This window comes from Etheostoma spectabile, chromosome 3 (genome assembly GCF_008692095.1).
Source record: "Etheostoma spectabile isolate EspeVRDwgs_2016 chromosome 3, UIUC_Espe_1.0, whole genome shotgun sequence".
Taxonomy (NCBI): Eukaryota; Metazoa; Chordata; class Actinopteri; order Perciformes; family Percidae; genus Etheostoma; species Etheostoma spectabile.
This window is the reverse complement of record NC_045735.1, coordinates 16,924,017-16,945,229: the sequence shown is the minus strand read 5'-3', so window position 1 is coordinate 16,945,229 and position 21,213 is coordinate 16,924,017. Positions and strand designations below refer to the sequence as shown.

Sequence of the window (21,213 nt, the reverse complement as noted above, 5' to 3'; positions counted from 1 at the left end):
AAGACATGGTGTGCACGTCCCACCTTCTGGCAGGTGCGGAATAAATGAAAAGTAAAGTGAAAAAATGAAAAATGTAATACAAAAAGCAACATTTCGACCCTGCTGGGTCACACACACCCACACAAAATAAAACACACAAAATAACAGCATTGTTGCAACCAAACTAACAGTGTAATACTGTAATGTTTATTTTCCATAGAGCACACTACTGCAATATTTTTACAGTAGGTACACTGTAGAATAACACTTTCAAGCTGGCAACTGTATCTGCCAATAGTTTACTGTCATTTAAAAGGAAATTTTGTTACAGTGTAGGTTACATGTATTATTTTCTACATAGGATTGAGGGTCGAGAACGACAAGGAGGAAGGGGTCCCATGTTCACGCAAGTACAAGAGAGAGTGATCATAAACATGGTTTTGGCTAATAATGCTATCAGGCTCAGAGAAATCCAAACCAACATTACTGGTGATTTGCCATTTTCAATAATGTCCATGAGGTCTCTCTGTCAACTGGCACGCACCCTGAAAAGACATCAGGTTCAAATGAAAGAAATTTATCGAGTGCCTTTTGAGCGGAATTCAGAGAGGGGCAAACGGCTGCGGCATGAGTATGTGGAGGTATGTGTTGTTCACTCTAGCACTGTGATGTTGCACACTGCACACATGACCTTTTTACATGTTCATTGACTGTATACTAGATCCATCCTGAACTATACAATCTTTTCTTTCACTCCATTTCGGAGAGTTTTGCTGATGGATGCGGAAGAAATCCTGCATGAATACATATACATAGATTTTGCAGGGTTCAAAAGCAAGACAGAGAGGTAGAAATATCATTGGCCACAGGGCTATAATCAATGTCCCAGGGCAACGTCTCCCTTTGTGCTGCCATTACACAGGATGGGGTCCTCCTCCGTCATGCCAATGCGGGCCCTTACAACACACCTCACACTCTCGCAATTTTGGACTGATTGCACAACATCGTCACAGCACATCTGGTAACCAAATGCACCAGCTGGAATACATTGTCATCTGGGAAAACATGTCATTTCACCACTCTGCTCTTGTCCAGAACTGGTTTCAACACCATGCACAGTTTATACTTTCCACCATACTCTCCATTTCTAAACCCAGTGGAAGAGTTTTTCTCTGCATGGCGTTGGAGGGTTCACGGTCTCCGGGCCCAGGCTCAGGTACCCCTCATCCAGGCCATGGAGGACGCCTGTGATCAAGTCAACGCCACAGCTGTGCAAGGATTCGACATTCAAGACAGTTCTCCCCACGTTGTCTTGCCAGTGAGGACATCGCCTGTGATGTTGAAGAAATTCTCTCTAGATTCAGCTAGGCAAAGAGAATCTCTAGTATTTTTTATATTTTTTCCAGCTTTGTTTTTGTTTGTTGTTGTTTTTCTGTGATTGTAACCTATACTGGATACCATATTTTATGTCTGTCTGTTGTTTGCTGAGCTAACAGTGTTATGCACACTACTGTAGTAGCATGAGAACTAGGACACGTTTTGATTCTCCATGTTGACATGTTGACTGATTTGGGTATATGGAGAGAAATAAAAGATATTTCCTCAGTCTGCAGCATTGGTTTTGTGTAGTGTTTGGTGAACTTGTTGTATATTTGTACTTTATTTACAGTACTCTAATCACTGAGAAGTAGAATTGCTAAATGTGTTTTAGGTTAGCAACAGCAGTGTGTAACTAGGTCAAACAGACTTAAGTCAAATGAAATGAGTGTGTTTCATATGATATAACACAATATATCCATCCATCTTCATCCGCTTATCTGGTATTGGGTCGCAGGGGCCGCAGCTATGGCAGGGAACCCCAAACCTCCCTTTCCCACAGTATGTTTTTTGTAAATTAGTGTATACTTTTTGCAAGTGTTTTATTTTGCAAAAGGTCTGAGGTGTTCTGCTCATTGGGGGTGTGATTGTGCTACTTGTGTGTAGTGTTTTGAAAAAACGGTCCCTGCTTTCAAACTAGTACTTAACCCCCATGTTGTCAAATTGACCCATTTTCCTATATCAATGTTCTTTTTAACTCCCTAATTGTAATTACCCATAATAACATGATTGGTTCCACACAACGCTCTTTGGCAAGTACAAATCTCTACTTATCTCTACTTTCATTCATTTTTGGGTGTCTTATTCAATTTTATAACGAAAAATTAAAAAATGAAGTGGTTTGAACATCCATTCCTTTAATTTTAGTCTAAATAATTCCTAATTTCTGCTTTTCTAACTCAAACATTTGGTATAATTTCTTATAAAGGATGTTTATTGACAAACAATTCAAAAACAAATTAATAAAAATTAATTATATAAATAATATTGAACTTAATTTAAATTAAAGTTAATAAGTTCGTGCTACATTGTCCAAAAAAGTGACGGACATTGGAAAAAGCGTCAAAAGTGTTGAAAAAAGGAACAAAAAGGCAAGAAAAAGTTAAAAACATCGACAAAAAGTGTTGATTTTCACCCAAGGGTTAAGCAATTGAAAAAAACTGTGATTAGCCTGAGAGCGAGAACTCAAACCTGCGGCGTTTCCGGTAGGCGACGCTGTTCCCGCTCACCCAGGCGCGCGAACCACCCCCGTCGTGTGCACGCGGCTCCAGCAGCAGTCGTTGGGGATCGGCAGTGTGTCAGTGTCGGAGCGGCTCTGCTGCTGCTGTGGATGCTACCGAGGAGGACGCACTCTTTCACCGGGAGATTCAGCAGCATGGCCGGGTGAGTCCCGCGGACGAGCCGCAGTCCCAGCTCAAATACGGGAGCCCGGTTGGAGGTGTGCGGACAGACGTGCGCTGCGAACGCGGGGAACGGGCTTCCACAGCCCGTGATGCGGTTCTGTTTTATATCTGCAAGACAACGTGAGACAAGGTGGGTGTCCCGAGTCTTTTAATGTAACATCTGGTCTTATGCGAGTGTCGCGATGTGCTGCAGCAGCAACAGCGGGGACTGCCAGTGAACGGCGGGATGCGGGGCTCGGGCTGCACGGCTGCGGGGCTGCGGAGCTTGGGCGCTCCGGCTTCTGGGCTCGGGCTCCAGCTGCATGGGACAGCTGAGAGTCCGGTCCCAGCGGCAGCCGGCCGGACCTGATCCCTTACAGTTGTCATTGCTTTCTCCTTGCTTTACAGCCTGCATTAGTAAACGGAATGTGGGATCCAGCAGTGATGGAAAGGTTAGCTTTGTGCATGCCATCCCTGTTCTATGGAGGCAGGTGCATCTCTGCATTATCTGTTAAGATTCCAGCAACTTCATCAATAAAGCCTCATAAAGCGGCCTAACCTGTTAATTGCCTTCATGCCATTGTAGCCTGCAGCGTGGCACATTTTCTATTGCTAGCACGGCTGGACGGCTCCAGGAGGGCAAGATAAATCAGTTGGGGGGGGGGGCATTTCATCAGATAGAAGCATGAAAGATCCCGTCTTTGTCACAGTGAGGGAGTCCTGCTGAATGGATGAGATGGCACTGCAGACATGTTGGAGTTCAGAAATGTGTGTGTGTGTGTGTGTGTGTGTGTGTGTGTGTGTGTGTGTGTGTGTGTGTGTGTGTGTGTGTCTTGCTGCAGATAGACAGACAGATTGAGGCAACAACTGGAGCTGGTCGAAGTGTCCTATGGGCATTCGGGGAAAACAAGTGTTCATGTAGCTTTGTGTGTGTGTGTGTGTGTGTGTGTGTGTGTGTGTGTGTGTGTGTGTGTGTGTGTGTAAAGCCAGGCTGCGTCATAGAGGTTAGCAGCAGTCAGTGCTATAGGCTGCTCTGTCAGGGTGGAGCTGCATTAACAGTGACAGTGTCATAGTGGAGGGTGGAGGAGCCAGTGGTTTGGGATGGCCTGGCTGTGTGTGTTTACCACATGCACACACATACCTGTGCACAGCCATCTGATCCTGAGTGTGTGTGTGAGTGTGTGGGTGCTTCCTCCTCTCACCTTTTTCCGGCAGGCCGGCGCCCAAACAGGCATCTTGCTGTCTGTTCACACACTCCTCCGTCTCCTCATCTCCTGATTGGAGCTGGGCCTGGCCGGCCCTACACTGCCATGTTGTTGTGGAACACTGTAGCCAATAGTGTTGGCCCTTCTAGCGGTTGGTAATTGTAGCTTGTGACAAAAATGCATGTGTGACAAATAAAATTGATTGATTTGTAGGTGAGTTTGTTAGCGTTTAGAATATCCCATGTGTGGAAATGGTGCAGCCATAAAGAACATGTCCATTTAATGGGAGGGTAACTGAAACCTTCACCACAACATAAGGATGTAAATCACTGAAATATAGCTTTGGAACATAACCGTGTTAAAGACTATTTTATGTTGTTCTCTCCATAAGGATTGTAAATTTTGATTGTAAAAAAAATCCAATATTGTTCATATAGTATTAGCTAGTAGCACAGAGGTTACCCAGGAGATGATGTCAGGACTTTGGCTCTCTATTATCACGCTAATTACATTTTTTTTCAGTTATTTGGGTATTTTTTTATTCCTTAAGATTAGTATAAGTTTCATGTCCAGAGATAAATGTCTAGGAGATGTTAGAATATAATGTTGGGAGTAGGGCTGTTGGAACATATTACAAAAGTCAAATATATTTTGAAAAGTGACAAAATCAAAACTATTCAAATGCTGAAATTACTATTCAAATGTGATTTTGTTCACCTGCATTTCCTTTCCTACATGTGCACCAACATGATCATTATAGCGTTTCAGGCGGGCTCTAAATCAAACACACAGTACAAAATATTGCATACTTATCGTTGTGATAAGTATGCAATATTTTGTTAATTTGGTGGTTTTGTGGTTTTTCGATATAATATTGTGCAACGTGATATTGTGATAACAATATTGAGTCTATATATCCTGCACCCCTACTAGTACATATTAATAACAGGCTGCGTTTGAGCATTAAATATTAAAATATTATTTGAATATTTAAAAAAAAATAACAAATGAAATTCGAATGGTATTATAGAGGAAGATTGACAGCTCTAGTGGAGACAGGGGAAACCATCTGGCTTAAAGATTGACCTATTGTATGTCCTTTATTAGCTCTGTAGGATGGAAATATAATATTTATAGCCTTTACTGTTAGCTCATTTAGGCTGTTTATTTGGTGTGAGTAGAATTCTAGCGACGGGGCTAAGCACCTTGGAATAATGTCTGCTTATCCCTCTCTGCTGACAGAATGCATCAATAGCATCTATCCAACATTATACAACCGCTAACTAGAACCTTCAATTTGTTCAGAGCTTAATGTTATTTTATTGGATTTATTTCCACATGTGTTCCTATTTTTAATGGAGCAAGGCTTTGCTATGCTTCCCTTCTGTGTGAAATATTCAAATTGTAGACACCGTGTTTATGTGGCTGCAGCATTTCATCAAACATGTCCAACACGTACATGCTTGTTTTGATTTCTCCAAGATTCAGCCTGACATATCTGATATCTTTGGTGGGATTGGCATTTGCATTTAGAATGAAGAGCTTGGCATGAGCTCCAGCGTGGAGATCTGTTCCGTCCGTGATAGATGTGTGATGGATGTGTGATAGATGTGTGATGGATGTGTGATAGATGTGTGATGGATGTGTGACGGATGTCTCAGTGTGTGATGAAGTAAGTGATAGAGCCCAGTAGCCTGTCTGGACTCTGCAGCGCTGCAGATAACCTGCACCGGGGCTGCAGAGGAGCTTCCTGCGGTGGCTGACCTCCCTTCCGAGCACACTGACCTCCACAGGGAGGAGGGAGATGGAGGCCCTCCCTCCCTCCGCTGGTTTTGTTCTCCCTCTCCCAGAGTGCCTTGCTCCACAGGCTGCTTGCTTTAAAATGGCATTGCTGCAACCCCTCCTCCTCCACCCTCCCCCTCACTTTTCCTTCATCTCTGGGCTCCCGAGGGCTTTGTGAGCGTCTGTTCATGCCAAATGCCAGCACTCTGCAGCCCCCCCCCCCAATCCTTGCTTCTCTCTGTGAGTGTGGGAGACAGAGGGAGCGGGGCAGAGTTGGGGAATTTCTTTGGTTCCCTGTTCTTCAACGTCCAAGGTGGGGGGTTGGGTAGTGTGCTGTTGCTGAGTCCCCCCTATGTGTGTGTGTGTGTGTGTGTGTGTGGTGTGTGTGTGTGTGTGTGTGTGTGTGTGTGTGTGTGTGTGCGCGCGGACCTGCTATTGTAGTCAGCAAATCCTGGAATGCTGTTGAATGACGGTTGTGTCGGCCCTGAAGTATTGTCGTCTTTGTCCTTCTCATCTGTACACTGTCGTTCCTTTGCTTCTGTGTGTGTGTGTGTGTGTGTGTGTGTGTGTGTGTGTGTGTGTGTTTGTGTGTGTGTGTGAGAGAGAGATACAGCCTGGTCTCACCGTCAACCTGCCAACCCACGCTCTAAACACTGTCTGCCAGTAGACAAAGAGCCAAACACAATGTTTTGCATCTGGACATTTTAACCCTCTGGTGTCTGAGCGTGTTTTCAGACACAGATGATTTTAGCATGCTCTGATATTGTTATTGTACTATGAGTTGGCAGTGGGAGGGGTAATGGCTCTTTTCACTAAATATGCAAAGGGCCGGGTTCACAGTTTAGTGCAGGTTGAATGGGACTGGTAGCAGGGCTGTTCTACTATTCTGTTCATGCAGCGGGACACAGTCAGCTCAGTGCCTGGGGCTGGACCTTTCCCTGAGCTATTATCAATACAATAAATTATGTTCCTTAACAAATACGAGGTGATCAAATATGAATCAAAATACTGAGTTAAGTGTAGAAATAATCAGATCCAAACATGACATTGATGTCATTCATGTTCAGTTTTTAAGTAGCCATGTGGATTTAGAGGATGTTGTGTTACAAGATGTTGTCCTTATTTCCAGATCCGTGGCAAACTAAGAAACAGTTCATGTTTTCAATGCCAAATGTAATTTTCAAGACCAAATTTTAGAGTCACTGTCCTGAATTCATACACCAATCACGGAAGTCCTGTTTGGATATCAGGGTTCTACCTGGTTCAGAATGGGCCTTTGGAGGGACACATACAGTATGAAGCAGGGGTTTGGGGGTTGTCCCATAGGACATAAGAAAAGACTTCAAATCCTGCATTCTAAAACATTTTTAGGCACAAATTTATGGCAAAAACATTTAATGCAAAATTCTGGTCCCATGTAACAATCTAAAATTTTGAATATAATGGAATAAAATGCAGTATGGGAAGGGGGCTTTTACATCCGATTACACATAACCACAAAGTCAGGTTCATTTGATTAGTGGGAATTCAACATAACAGTATCTTTTTCCCCAGGAGCACATTTTCAAATATATATATATATATATATATATATAATCGCAAGAGGCTGCAATGTATATCGCAATATAGATTTTAGGCTATATCGCCCATCCCTAATTGGTATGTAATTTATTGTGGTGTAAGGTGCTGGAAAAAGCTTTTAAATGGACCTTGAAAGTGCTTGAAAATATGACCTTGGAAAAGGTGTAGGAACCCTGGGACTGAGACTTCTGTCAGGTGCAGGTTGAGGTTTCAATACCTCATGCGTATACACTGTTCTTCTTGGCTTTATGAATAATGAAAAAAAAATACAGTTCTTTGAGATTTTTGATACGCGTTCTCCTGTGAAGGAAAGGTGTAAAAGACACTTTGTGTGCAGAATTTTGTAATTGTCTGTTTACTCCCAACACCTATAAATGTGTCTCATCAAATCACATTTTCACTTACTCTGACCTTTACTACTGTCATTACTGAACATGGCAAAATATATAACACTAACAGTGCCGTCTGTGGGCTCATTTGCTAGAACAGAAGCATTAAGGAAATATCCAGCAAATAGACGGCACCGTGGGAGACATAAAACAGGTGATTTAATGTCACCGCTCATTTTAAACACAAACTGCTGAGGGAACATTATTTTCCTGTTGGTTTTGACCACCAACCTGGACAACGTTTTAAACAGCACCGTTAATAGTAATAAAAATAATAATGATGTCAGAGTGATGGGGCTGCCCATGGAAAGGCGCCCCGAGCAGTTGGGGGTTCGGTGCCTTGCTCAAGAGCACCTTGGCAGGGCTCAGGAGGTGAACTGGCACCTCTCCAGCTACCAGTCCACCACCATACTTTGGGCAATATGTGGACCTGAACCAGCGACCCTCTGGTTCTCAACCCAACCACCTACAGATGTGAGCGGGGGGTGGGGGGGTATACAGCGTCTCCTGTAGTGCCAGAGGGACAGTTTGCTAACGTTAGCTTCTTGTCTCATCTGTGATCTGATAAACAGTCAATTCATCAAATTCAGTGCCCATGATGCTAATTGTCAAGCTACTGTAGCTGTCATATTTCACAGGACCAGCGTGTGCGCGGTTTTCATGGTAAATTAGACGTCAAGGCTTTCACCTGCGGAGACTCGTGCTGTTGTTTATTTGGTTGCCATGACTTGGCGAGCGATGCCGTCTAGCCACTGTTCCAGTCGCTCACCCTCAAAGGGAAGAGACAGCGGAGGACAGTTCACTGGAGTTCAATGGAGCAGACAGCTCTGCAGAGTCGTGTAATTACGACTTCATGTAATTTCACAAAATACTGAAGAAGCGGCGACAATGTGTGGCGCAAACACTGCACCTCCCTGCCTACACACACACACACACACACACACACACACACACACACACACACACACACACACACACACACACACACACACAGATCTAATGTGTATTAAAGAGCTTGGTGCCCTCGGCCATCACTGCCCTAAATAAACTGAAGCAGTAATACTCAGCAGACTCATGTTGTTGTGAAAGTTTTGTCCATTCAGTGTTTTGGGATTAACTGTTCATATGTGCGTACAGGCTGTGAAAACTTGTATCTAAGACAGCCCTGCTGTTTTTAAAATTTGCTGTAGGAATTAATAAGTTGTTCTTTAATGTCTCTGACCGTCGTTTTGAGCTGTTTTCTCTGGTTCAGGCAGCATTTTAGCACTAGTAGAGGAAAAAGCCCAAATGTTACCCAACCCTACTTATCATCTCCTGCTGTTATGCTTTATTTCACATATGTGGAATAACTGAGAATGAAATTGCGACCATATTACATAGTTGCCCTTTAGAAGCTGTTTGCTCTGGCAGCCCTGCGTCTCCTGTCCTACACTGTGGCTCACCTGACCACCAGCCAAACCTGCAGCTGAAGCTCTCAATCCACCAGGTTGAAATTAATTACTGCATCAGCCTTCAGAAGGAGCCCCATTTCTATGGCAGCTGTCTAATCAGCCAGCAGAATAATTCACAGTAAGCTCTTTGTCATGTTAAATCATGTCCACTGCTATTCATTTGCTGTGTCAGAGTAGCTGACGCTGTGCCCAGAAAAGAGAGTGAAGTTCTTGCCAGTGTGTGCAGAAAACATCAATTAAGCATTCGTTTCCCCCAGCCACAGTGCCTGCTGACACAAGACATTAATGCTGAATAATTGTATGTGCTGGTATAATTGGAGAATTCTTATTTAAGCAGGCCTGTGTGTGGAGACTGTAAGGTTGTATGTGTGTGTGTATGTATCCTGAGGGATGATACTGGCCTCAGGTGTGTGTGATCCAGCTGCAGGAGTGTGAGGCTTCATGCTCAGTGGGCTCATACTGTCAATTCCTTAACCCTCATTACTTTCCACATCACTTACCCATCCCATGGTATTATTATTCACCTCCAATCGGTTTCAACAGTGTTGAAATCCCTCCATTTGTTTGCTTCTTTCTTTCGTTTGATCACAATTGTAGATCATTTGTACTACTGTAAGACACCTAGAGACACACACTTCATGCCTGCTGTGTGTGCCTGGCAATCAGTGTGGGTTGATAAGCAGATGTTGCAGTGTTCGGATTACGGTGGGTACGGGGGGGTCTGACCCCCCTAGATGAGAGGTTCAGTTAGGGTTGAGTTCAGGGAGGTACGTTCAGACTGGTTCTTTGATATCACTTCACTAGCTGTCAAAACGTAGCTGCGTACCAGGCAGGCGCTGGTGTGCCAGCAAATTTAAGACGAATCTCTGCCTATGGGCTGGTGACTTTCTGTAGATAAGACAATTACTTTCTGTAGAAAAGACACTGACTTTCTGTAGATAAGACACTGACTTTCTGTAGAAATGACAGTGACTTTCTGTAGAAAATGAAGTGACTTTCTGTAGATTAGACAGTGACTTTCTGTAGATAAGACCGTGACTTTCTGTTGAAAAGACATTGACTTTCTGTAAAAAAGACAGCGACTTTCTGTAGATAATACAGTGACTTTCTGTAGATAAGACAATGACTTTCTGTAGAAAAGACAGTGACTTTCTGTAGAAAATGAAGTGACTTTCTGTAGATTAGACAGTTACTTTCTGTAGAAAAAAACAGTGACTTTCTGTAGATAAGACAGTGACTTTTTGTTGAAAAGACAGTGACTTTCTGTAGAAAAGACAGTGACTTTCTGTAGAAAAGACAGTGAATTTCTGTAGATTAGACAGCAACTTTCTTTAGATAATACAGTGACTTTCTGTAGATAATACAGTGACTTTCTGTAGATAATACAGTAACTTTCTGTAGAAAAGACAGCAACTTTCTGTTGAAAAGACAGTGACTTTCTGTAGAAAAAACAGTGACTTTCTGTTGAAAAGACAGTGACTTTCTGTAGAAAAAACAGGGACTTTCTGTAGAAAAAACAGTGACTTTCTGTAGAAAAGACAGCAACTTTCTATAGAAAAACAGGGACTTTCTGTTGAAAAGACAGTGACTTTCTGTAGAAAAGACAAGGACCTTCTGTAGAAAAGACAGAGACTTTCTGTTGAAAAGACAGTGACTTTCTGTAGAAAAAACAGTGACTTTCTGTTGAAAAGACAGTGACTTTCTGTAGAAAAAACAGGGACTTTCTGTAGAAAAAACAGTGACTTTCTGTAGAAAAGACAGCAACTTTCTGTCGAAAAACAGGGACTTTCTGTTGAAAAGACAGTGACTTTCTGTAGAAAAGACAAGGACCTTCTGTAGAAAAGACAGACTTTCTGTAGAAAAGACGCTAGTATTGTTTGGCGACAAAGCAAGGTATTTATTTCTTGTGGCCGCCAAAACAGTCTCCTCTCTCTTCTGTTCTGTGACTGAGGAGCAGCCCCTCCCCTCTTTGCTTTCTCCTCATGTGGACTGCAGGCAGGTAGAAAGGGAGGGGGGACAGGGTGCGGGGGCCAGTGTAGGTAGGTAGCGAGACAGCAGGACGCGACCATGGATGGTTTAAGAGAAGGAGAAAGACCCAGCTGAGCTGGCCCGGGGTGAGCCGGCCATCTTCTTTATCGACCTTTCGCCTTCCCTTAGTAGAATTTTTGTTTTTACTTTAAATATGGGCTACCCAAGTAATAATTATAATTTAATATAAATTACCGTAGTGAATTTCTGATTATTTAGCTAAAGAGTTAAATTTCTTACTATCTACCTTGCTGACACAACCACCACCATATATAACAACCACAACCATATATATGCAAATAAGCTATGACATCATCTATATAAAAATATCCCAAAAAATATATATAAAAATACCAGAGGAACCATTGCTCTGACCAGCCAAGGCGACTCTGATTGGGTATAAGAAGTACCAATAAACCAGAGCACGTTTTACTATCCAGAAATGCTGTTGGACTAGCCAGACCCCCCTTTGCAGTGCTGTGGAGGAAGGTCTGGGAGACGAGGATCAGACCAATCAGAGAGCACTTGGTCTCACCCAACATCAGCTGCATTTTGGTTTTCCTGGTCCTCAGCCTTTCCTATCATGTGAGAGAAATGTATTCCTGTGATAAGTGGGGCTGCTTAGTGGTGTGCTGATGGGCCAGTAACATGGCAAAGTGTCAGTGTGGCATCATTCACTGCCAGCAGCCTGGGATCAGCAGCTCATTGAGATGCGTGGACCCAGAGAGAGGCTCAGCCCAGTGCAGAGCTGCCGCTGCCTGGGACAGGACTGGGAGACATGGTGGCTGGGCCTGGTGATACACTGCGGGCCAAACTGCTTGGGACTTTGCCTCTTTTTCTTCAGATCACTTTCTGCTTTGTTGCCGTTGTTGAGTGATCGGCCGGTCCTCCTGCCTCTGATTGATGTTGTTGTTCACAGCTCCAGACCTTGTCGGCAGGAAATGGGAACACTATGTGTGTACAAAGTCGAGCACAGTGGTGTTTTTGGGGATCGATAGCTCATTATGGGAGCACTTGATGAGCTTTGGTGTGGAAGGTAATTTGGCTCCGAAGTCTTTTCATTTCCCTTTGGCTTTCATTTCTTGACAAAATTAGGAAAAACAATTGCAGTTGTTGCTGAACATGTTTTCTCCTCACTTAACCACAGCTATCTACCAAGATGGCAGAAGCCTGTTTACCTTCTTGTTCCTGCCCCACACAGATCTGACCAATAAGATAGGAGACTTATATAGACATCTCAGAACATCATATCACTGGAGAGAATAATAACTAGAGCAAAGTCAAATAATAGAAAAGAACTAGCTGGCAGTCTAAGAAGAACAAACTCACACTCGACACACACATAAGGCCTTGATCATAATAAAGCCCAATTAGAACAGTGTCAGTGCTAGAGGAAAACAAAAAAAGTGAAGCTGAGAGGAAGAGAGTTAAGAGAGAACGACAGAAGAGAGCAGCGGTAGAAAGAGAAAAAGGAGGTTAAGTTGAACCGAACAACGGAGATGGAGAAGGCAAAACACTGACAGGCATCGGCATCAACCAGAAACCTTCTACTCCCATTCCTAGTGCTGTGTGTGTGTGTGTGTGTGTGTGTGTGTGTGTGTGTGTGTGTGTGTGTGTGTGTGTGTGTGTGTGTGTGTGTGTGTGTGTGTGTGTGTGTGTATGTGTGTGTGTGTGTGTGTGTGTGTGTGTGTGTGTGTGTGTGCACCAATACCATGCTCACACCAAACTTATGTGATGTCAGCTTGTTAAATGTGAATATGATCTAGTCTCTCTCTCCTCTGTGACAGTAAACTGAATATCTTTGAGTTTTGGACAAAACAAGACATTTGAGGACATCGTTTTGGACTTTGGGAAACACTGTTCCACATTGTAGAGCCATTAGTTAATGGACTGTATTTAAATGGAATATATTCATTGAGAAAACAAAGCGAGATCCAATTAAAAATATTATTATTTTACTATGCTACTAGGAGAAATCATGTCCTAATTAAATAAAAAAAAGATTTTAACTGAAATCTTTTATTGATTGAGAGAAACATCAAATACGAAACTCAAAATGGAAAGTAGAACAGCTCAAATACTTAAATTAAAATCTCGAATAGAAAAAAAAGAAATACATTTATTTCAGTCTTTGCACTTTCTAATTTTCCATTTTCAATTTTATCTTTTGAATTTTACAGTTGGAAATTGCCGTTTGACATTTTAAGATTCAATTTTTCAATTTTGATTTAACGTGTGGCTTTTGACTTAACGCCTAATGGAAACGAGGAGGCGTGAGTCGACGAATCCCAGCAGCACTGACAGTGTCTTGCCCAAAGACACTTTGACATGGGACTGCAGGCCAGGGATCGAACCACCAACCTTCCGATTGATAGACGATCCCTTTACCAATTTACAGTTTCCCCAATCCAGAAAATGATCCACAATTGACAACGCAAATTAGTTGGACCCCTAGGGGTGTGTGTGTGTGTGATATTGAGATAAGCAGCAGGACATATGTTCATGTATTCATAGTGAACCGAAACAGTACAAGCGTCATGCTACGCACATGAATTTACACGGAGAACACGGTGTGAAAAGAAATAAAACTTGCGTACAAATTAACTAATGTAATGTAGAACTAGTGTTAGATACTGTATGCAGGTTCTTCAGGGACACCTGATCTGTAACCCTGCCTGGCTCTGAAGCTCGGCGCGCCGTATGTAGCCGAGCTACGCCTATGTAGCATACCGCTGTTTCAGTGAGTCAGAGGTAGCAGCAAGTGGTGCTAACTTAGCGACTTTGTCGCTAGATTTAGCGACTTTTCAGACCCTTAGTGAGTTTTGACTAGCAACTAGCGACATATCTATGGAGCTAGATTTGTTTGTTTATTACATGCGAGAAAATAAATGATCTGAGAGAAGAAAAAAAAGTTATCACACTGGTAGCAAAAAAGCATTTTATGAGAGAAAAAAAAATGTTTGAGAGAAAAAGTTGAAAAATTGAATCGAGAGTAAAGAAAAAAGTTTTGAGAGAATATTTTTCACACTGATAGCAAAAAATATATATTTGAGAGTTTAAAAAAGTATTTTGAGAGATTTTTTTGCTATTGGTATGAAAACCTTTTCACTCAGATATTTTTTTTTCTCTCAAAAAATGCTTTTTTGCTATCAGTGTGATAACTTTCTGTAGAAAGTCTCAGTCTTTTCTGCAGAAAAGACAGAGACTTTCTGTAGAAAAGACAGAGACTTTCTGTAGAAAAGACAGAGACTTTCTGTAGAAAAGACAGAGACTTTCTGTAGAAAAGACAGAGACTTTCTGTAGAAAAGACAGATACTTTCTGCAGAAAAGACAGAGACTTTCTGTAGAAAAGACAGAGACTTTCTGTAGAAAAGACAGAGACTTTCTGTAGAAAAGACAGAGACTTTCTGTAGAAAAGACAGAGACTTTCTGTAGAAAAGACAGATACTTTCTGCAGAAAAGACAGAGACTTTCTGTAGAAAAGACAGAGACTTTCTGTAGAAAAGACAGAGACTTTCTGTAGAAAAGACAGAGACTTTCTGTAGAAAAGACAGAGACTTTCTGCGGAAAAGACAGAGACTTTCTGCAGAAAAGACAGATACTTTCTGCAGAAAAGACAGAGACTTTCTGTAGAAAAGACAGAGACTTTCTGTAGAAAAGACAGAGACTTTCTGTAGAAAAGACAGAGACTTTCTGCGGAAAAGACAGAGACTTTCTGCAGAAAAGACAGAGACTTTCTGCAGAAAAGACAGAGACTTTCTGTAGAAAAGACAGAGACTTTCTGTAGAAAAGACAGAGACTTTCTGCAGAAAAGACAGAGACTTTCTGCAGAAAAGACGTCGTTACTGTCCAGCGAGCACCCAAGGTATTTCTCTCTTGTGGTCGCCAAAACAATCTTCTGTTTTGTGCCTGAGGAGCGGCCCCGCACCCTGAGGAGCGGCCCCGCACCCTGAGGAGCGCCCCCCAGGGTGCGGGGCCGGTGTGGGTACGAGGGACAGCTGGAGAGTCAGCTCTGAATAAGAAGCCTGCTACCTGGGTTTTGTTAAACATGATAAAAACCAAAAAGAGAGCTTTGTTTCTGCTAAACTGAAGATTCCTTTATTTGGACCAACTCCTGGATTGCTCACACTCGTCTGGAGTTCAACATCAGTCTAACACACACACACACACACACACACACCACACACACACACACACACACACCCCACACACACACACACACACACACACACACACATACACAGCACTAGGAATGGGAGTAGAAGGTTTCTGGTTGATGCCGATGCCTGTCAGTGTTTTGCCTTCTCCATCTCCGTTGTTCGGTTCAACTTAACCTCCTTTTTCTCTTCTACCGCTGCTCTCTTCTGTCGTTCTCTCTTAACTCTCTTCCTCTCAGCTTCACTTTTTTGTTTTCCTCTAGCACTGACACTGTTCTAATTGGGCTTTATTATGATCAAGGCCTTATGTGTGTCGAGTGTGAGTTTGTTCTTCTTAGACTGCCAGTAGTTCTTTCTATTATTTTGACTTTGCTCTAGTTATATTCTCTCCAGTGATATGATGTTCTGAGATGTCTATATAAGTCTCCTATCTTATTGGTCAGATCTGTGTGGGGAAGGAACAAGAAGGTAAACAGGCTTCTCTTATGAATTTGATATATCAGGCCCCCCCAGAGGGAAGGTCTTCACATCTGGACATGATCCAACACTATGATTGTTCTAGTTCTAGTTCATACTGTACCAACAGAAAGTACTGAGTTTGATCAGGTCAGGTACCATTTATAAACTGACTTCAATAAAGTTGAACTCATGGCATGTACTATTTGCGTATTCTTTTTTCACATATACAACCTTTATGTAAATGCTTTACAGTTTTTTGACTATTTTGTTATTTTATTGTATTGTCTTGGATATTAGGGGTAATATTTCATCTTGTCAAGTGGTGATGGGGAGTGGAGGTATGTATCCATGTTCTATTGTTTTATTTTGTTAGAAAACTGAATAAAAACTGAATAAAAACTGAAATATTTTTCCACGCCAAAAAGTATTATATCTGTGTTGATATGGTGACAATGAATTCAACCATATCACTCAGCACTACTCGTGTTTTCTTTTCAGCAGGAAAATAGTAACAAGACATATTCAGTGTTGATTAGCTCAACACCTCTATACAGCTTTCCACTGAGATGGCATTCTGTGTCTCATCTTCATTTTTCACTTACACTGCAGTGTGAGGAGTGTGAGACTGCACATGTCTGACCTGTTGAAAAGAGGACACGTATTGGCTGTAGTTCCAGTACCATGCTGTGTTATGAGCCTTTTCCACAGACATCCAGCGGCCGAGCTTTATTAGAGCAGTTTACACATGCTTTTATAATCCTGATGATTTTGGTTGTATGGAGCTTTTGGGAGTTTTTGAGTGAGTCATACATGTGTGCAGCCCTGTAACCTGCCTCTGTGGCTGTGTAGCCCGAGGGTTGTGATGTCCTTTCTGTTCTCTGGGGATGTGATGTGGGGATGTGGTCTGGGACCACGGGCCTGTGGGGGCACTCCCAAGACCTGCCGTTTCCTCTGTGTTGGTAGAGCTGTGTGAATGTGAAGCAGGGAGTTGGTCCTCTCCTCTCCTCTCCTCTCCTCTCATCCCATCCCATCCCTCTGCACACGGAGCAGCACCAGGGCTGCTGCACTACAGCACAAGGTGTAATGAATTACTACTGTGTGTGTGTGTGTGTGTGTGTGTGTGTGTGTGTGGTGTGTGTGTGGTGTTGTGTGTGTGTGTGTGTGTGTGTGTGTGTGTGTGTGTGTGTGTGTGTGTGTGTGTGTGTGTGTGTGTGTGTGTGTGAGAGAGAGAGAGAGACACCTTATTGCATCGCTAACCAGGCTCTAGGGACTGGAGTTGTGACTTTGGTGTGGCCGGGCTCTGATAACGGTAATTACCCATTGTTGGCTTCTGTATGTCCTGCACTATGTGATCCACTTAGCTGTTGGCTGCTTCTGGCCAACACACACACGCAGACACACACACAATTTAGTTTTGACCTTTTCTCCATTTACCACTCTGGCAAAAAAAGAAAAGCCAGCCAATCCTTCAGATTTATGTTAAGACATTGGTCCACAGTAACTGGCCCTGTAACAAAATTGAATGTGTCATTCAAAAGCCTGGAGAAGAGTGACACTTTTCCATGTAGATTATTAACTCAAATAGTAAACTGGAACTGTGTTCCCTTTCCAAAGGGTCCTTTCATCCATTAGACCTGGTAATGTGAACAGGTCATGATATTAGCACTCGTTCCCTCTGTTGCTGTCTTCAGACAGTTTTGCCTGACGTATGGCCACGTTGGGCCCCTGTTGACTTCCTCTGCATTTCATATACATCTTATAGCTTCCGTGAGTAATTAGCTGCATTTATTGCCGGCGTTGCCCGTTAGATGGTGCGGCAAAAATGCAAGTCTTTCCATTCATTTTTTTAATGCGGGTAGGACCGTGTGGGGGTGGGGGATGTGGTGTCACAGGTAGGCCTGTGTGTCATGCTAGTTTTGAAGCGGTGAATGAGTCCTATACAGGAAACAGGAAACATCACTGCCCTTATCGCTGCCACAAGAACATTTTAACACACTATGAGGGGAAAAAGAAAAAGAAAAGCACACACTGAACTGCCCAGGAGTTTGGGTCCAGGTAAATGTCCAACCAAACGGCAAAGCACAGTCTCCGTCTGTAGGGAGTTGGGTTGGGAACAGGAGGGTCGCGGGTTCAAGTCCCCATACAAACCAAAGTATGATGGTGGACTGGTAGCTGGAGCGGTGCCAGTTCACCTCCTGGGCACTGCCGAGGTACTCTTGAGCAAGGCACCAAACCCCCAGTGTCACTCTACACATCACTCCATTTGTGCATGTATAGGTACTGAGCATGTGTGTGTAGTTCAGGCCTGTGTGTGTATTAACAGAGGGAAAACATTGTAATTTCCCCTTGAGGGATTAAAAAAAGTTTCTCCCCTTTTCATGGAAGATTAATCACCTTAGATATTATTGTTATTGCAGTGTAAACAAAAAAGAGATAGAGAGGAGAGAGAGCCTGTATGAGGCAGAGGCAATAATACAGTACATTGACAATGTGTCAATTAAATAAAATTAAAATAAGACAGCACATTATGGTTTCTGTATTCATCCCCAAATCATTTATAAGTATTACAGTTAAAGTTGGCAAAATTAAAAAATTGCGTTGCAGGTCGATTTAATGGATGCACCCTAAACAGGTTCAGTTAGAGGCTACCATACTCCTAGTAAAACAAAGTCAGTCTGGAGCCCTGTAATGCCATTACTAGTATTTCCTTTCCCCCCTGTGAAAAACTGGAGCCAGAGTGATGAATCAGACAAATGCAGGGTAAAGCTTAAAGAAAAATAGTTTCATTGTTATTGCCATCTTTTCTATCAATAATAAAATCACTGTACTCAACAAAAAATGACATCCGGAAGATGGACAGTGTGGTTAGCCATCTCTCTTTGTCCGCTGGAGTCCCAGCAGGGGGTGAAGCAGAGGGACGTAGGCCATGCTGCTGCTTTGTTGTATGTATCATAGCAACGGTTTTATATATCCAGTTTCCCTTTTTGAATGATGAATAGATAACGGCCGCCTGCTGGCATGGAGAGTTATTTCCTCTCATGCAGGCGCAGAACCTACGTGGTATTGGCCGTCAACTGTAGTCTTCGCGTTGTGTTCAAGTGCTTCAACGCTTTGGCCCAGACACAGGAGAAGTGAGCAGACGCTACAGTTGGCCTGCATCACCACTAGTTCTCTGGCGTCTGCTTGCTCTGTCAGCACGTTAACACAGCAGTGCAGGGAAGCAGGACTGGAAACAGGAATGAGGAGAGTGGAGCAGCTTAAATTACATCCTGTACAGAGACCCTACACACTGCTGAGAAATGGACCTCATTTCAACATTTATACTCCTGCTCAACACACATACACACAGAAGCCATAAAATTCCAAGCAGCACACTCAACTGTTATCTACAGTGTTCGTTTCCTCGCCGGGTTTGGAGAGTGGATTGTTTGGAGAATGAAGGATGAACAGTTAAGAAAGTGGAACGGAAGCAGGAAAAGAGAAAACGATAAATCTGATGATGTAATGATAGTTACTGTTTGAAGGGAGAAAGTGCTGATATTTACCTCCCTATAACAATGACTCAGCCTGAGGATTTCTAATTTGTTACTACTAGTGACTAGGAACAAAATGGCCAGAGGGACATTTAGACACAGGGCTGTGGATTGTACTGATGTATATCCTTTTAGAGATACCTAGCCAGATATATGTGTGCTTAGCCTGGAGGAGATACTTTTAGAAGAAAAATAATACATGATATTTGCAGCATTGGAGAAAGTCTCGGCTGAGCTAGAAGGTCTGAAAGGAAATTCACCGCTCCATAGTTTTGATTGAGTCAACACTCTCCGGCCTGGTACGCAGAATGGATGAAGTTGAGAGTCGCGTTGAAAGTTTTGAGGCGGCCAAGAAAGAAAGAGAGACGGGATACTCCAGCTGCTAGCAAGAGAGAGGTGGATATGCTTTGGGAAATAATTTAAGATTTTAAAAATCAATCCAGATGCAATAACCTTAGTCTGTTTTGTGGGAATTCCCGAGGGTAAAGAAGAAGGAGGAGGTTTTGGGTGAATTGATTCAAATAACTGGCTACCTCTGCTGAAGGATGTGTGATAGAAAATATCCTAATTTCTGATCATGCGTGGGTGTGCCTAGACCTGCTGCCTCAAAGTAAGATTCCTCCCTATTACAGGAGCCAGAAAATATATAGATATAGATATAGAATGGCTTAGGTCTGAGCTAAAGGACTACCTGGTGATCAGTTGGTCCTTGTGTTGTCTTCAGGGGTGGCATGGGAGGACTTGAGGGCTGTGATCAGGGGGCGCAATATACAACATGCTTCATTTCATAAAAGGAATAGTGTTAGAACTAAAAAGTAAAATCAAACATGCGGAAACAAGTGTTACACAAAGAATGCCACAGGGTGGCCTGAGAAACCTGGTTTAATTAAAATATAAAAATAATAATATTCTATCTCAGAAGGTTGAATTACATTTTTTCAGAGCGAGACAAAATTATCGGGAGACAAAGCAGGAAAACGGCTTGCTAAATACATAAAACAGTATCCCGTACGTAGGAGACAACATCCCGTACGTTGGAGACAACATAGGGTACAACATCCTGTACGTAGGAGACAACATAGGAGACACCATGCCATATGTAGGAGACAACATAGGAGACAACATCCTGTACGTAGTAGACAACATAGGAGACAACATCCCGTACGTAGGAGACAACATCCCGTACGTAGGAGACAACATCCCGTATGTAGGAGACAACATCCCGTACGTAGGAGACAACATCCCGTACGTAGGAGACAACATCCCGTACATAGGAGACAACATCCCGTAGGTAGGAGACAACATCCCGTACGTAGGAGACAACATCCCGTACATAGGAGATAACATAGGGTACAACATCCTGTACGTAGGAGACAACATAGGAGACAACATCCTCTACGTAGTAGACAACATAGGAGACAACATCCCTTACGTAGGAGAGAACATCCCTTACGTAGGAGACAACATCCCGTAGGTAGGAGACAACATCCCGTACACAGGAGACAACATCCCGTACGTAGGAGACAACATCCCGTACATAGGAGACAACATCCCGTACACTGGAGACAACGTTGCGCACGCAGGAGACAACATTCCGTAGGTAGGAGACAACATCCCGTACGTAGGAGACAACATCCCGTACGTAGGAGACAACATCCCATACGTAGGAGACAACATTGGAGACAACATCCTGTACGTAGTAGAAAACATAGGAGACAACATTGTACACGTAGGAGACAACATCCCATAGGTAGCAGACAACATAGGAGACAACATCCTGTATGTAGGAGACAACATAGGAGACAACATCCTGTACGTAGTAGACAACATAGGAGACAACATTGCGCACGTAGGAGACGACATCCCATAGGTAGCAGACAACATAGGAGA

The 21,213-nt window shown here is 42.9% G+C and overlaps 1 protein-coding gene across 5 annotated transcripts in view; it reads left to right on the top strand.

Moving 5' to 3' along the window:
* Positions 1-2,643: 2,643 nt before the first annotated feature.
* fat3a (FAT atypical cadherin 3a) overlaps positions 2,644-21,213 on the top strand; it is a 156,972-nt gene continuing 138,402 nt past the window's right edge. For all 5 annotated transcript variants that reach the window (XM_032507422.1, XM_032507415.1, XM_032507417.1 and 2 more), the window contains exon 1: positions 2,644-2,889. The gene's annotated coding sequence lies outside the window, so the exon portion shown is untranslated. The remainder of the gene's footprint in view (positions 2,890-21,213) is intronic.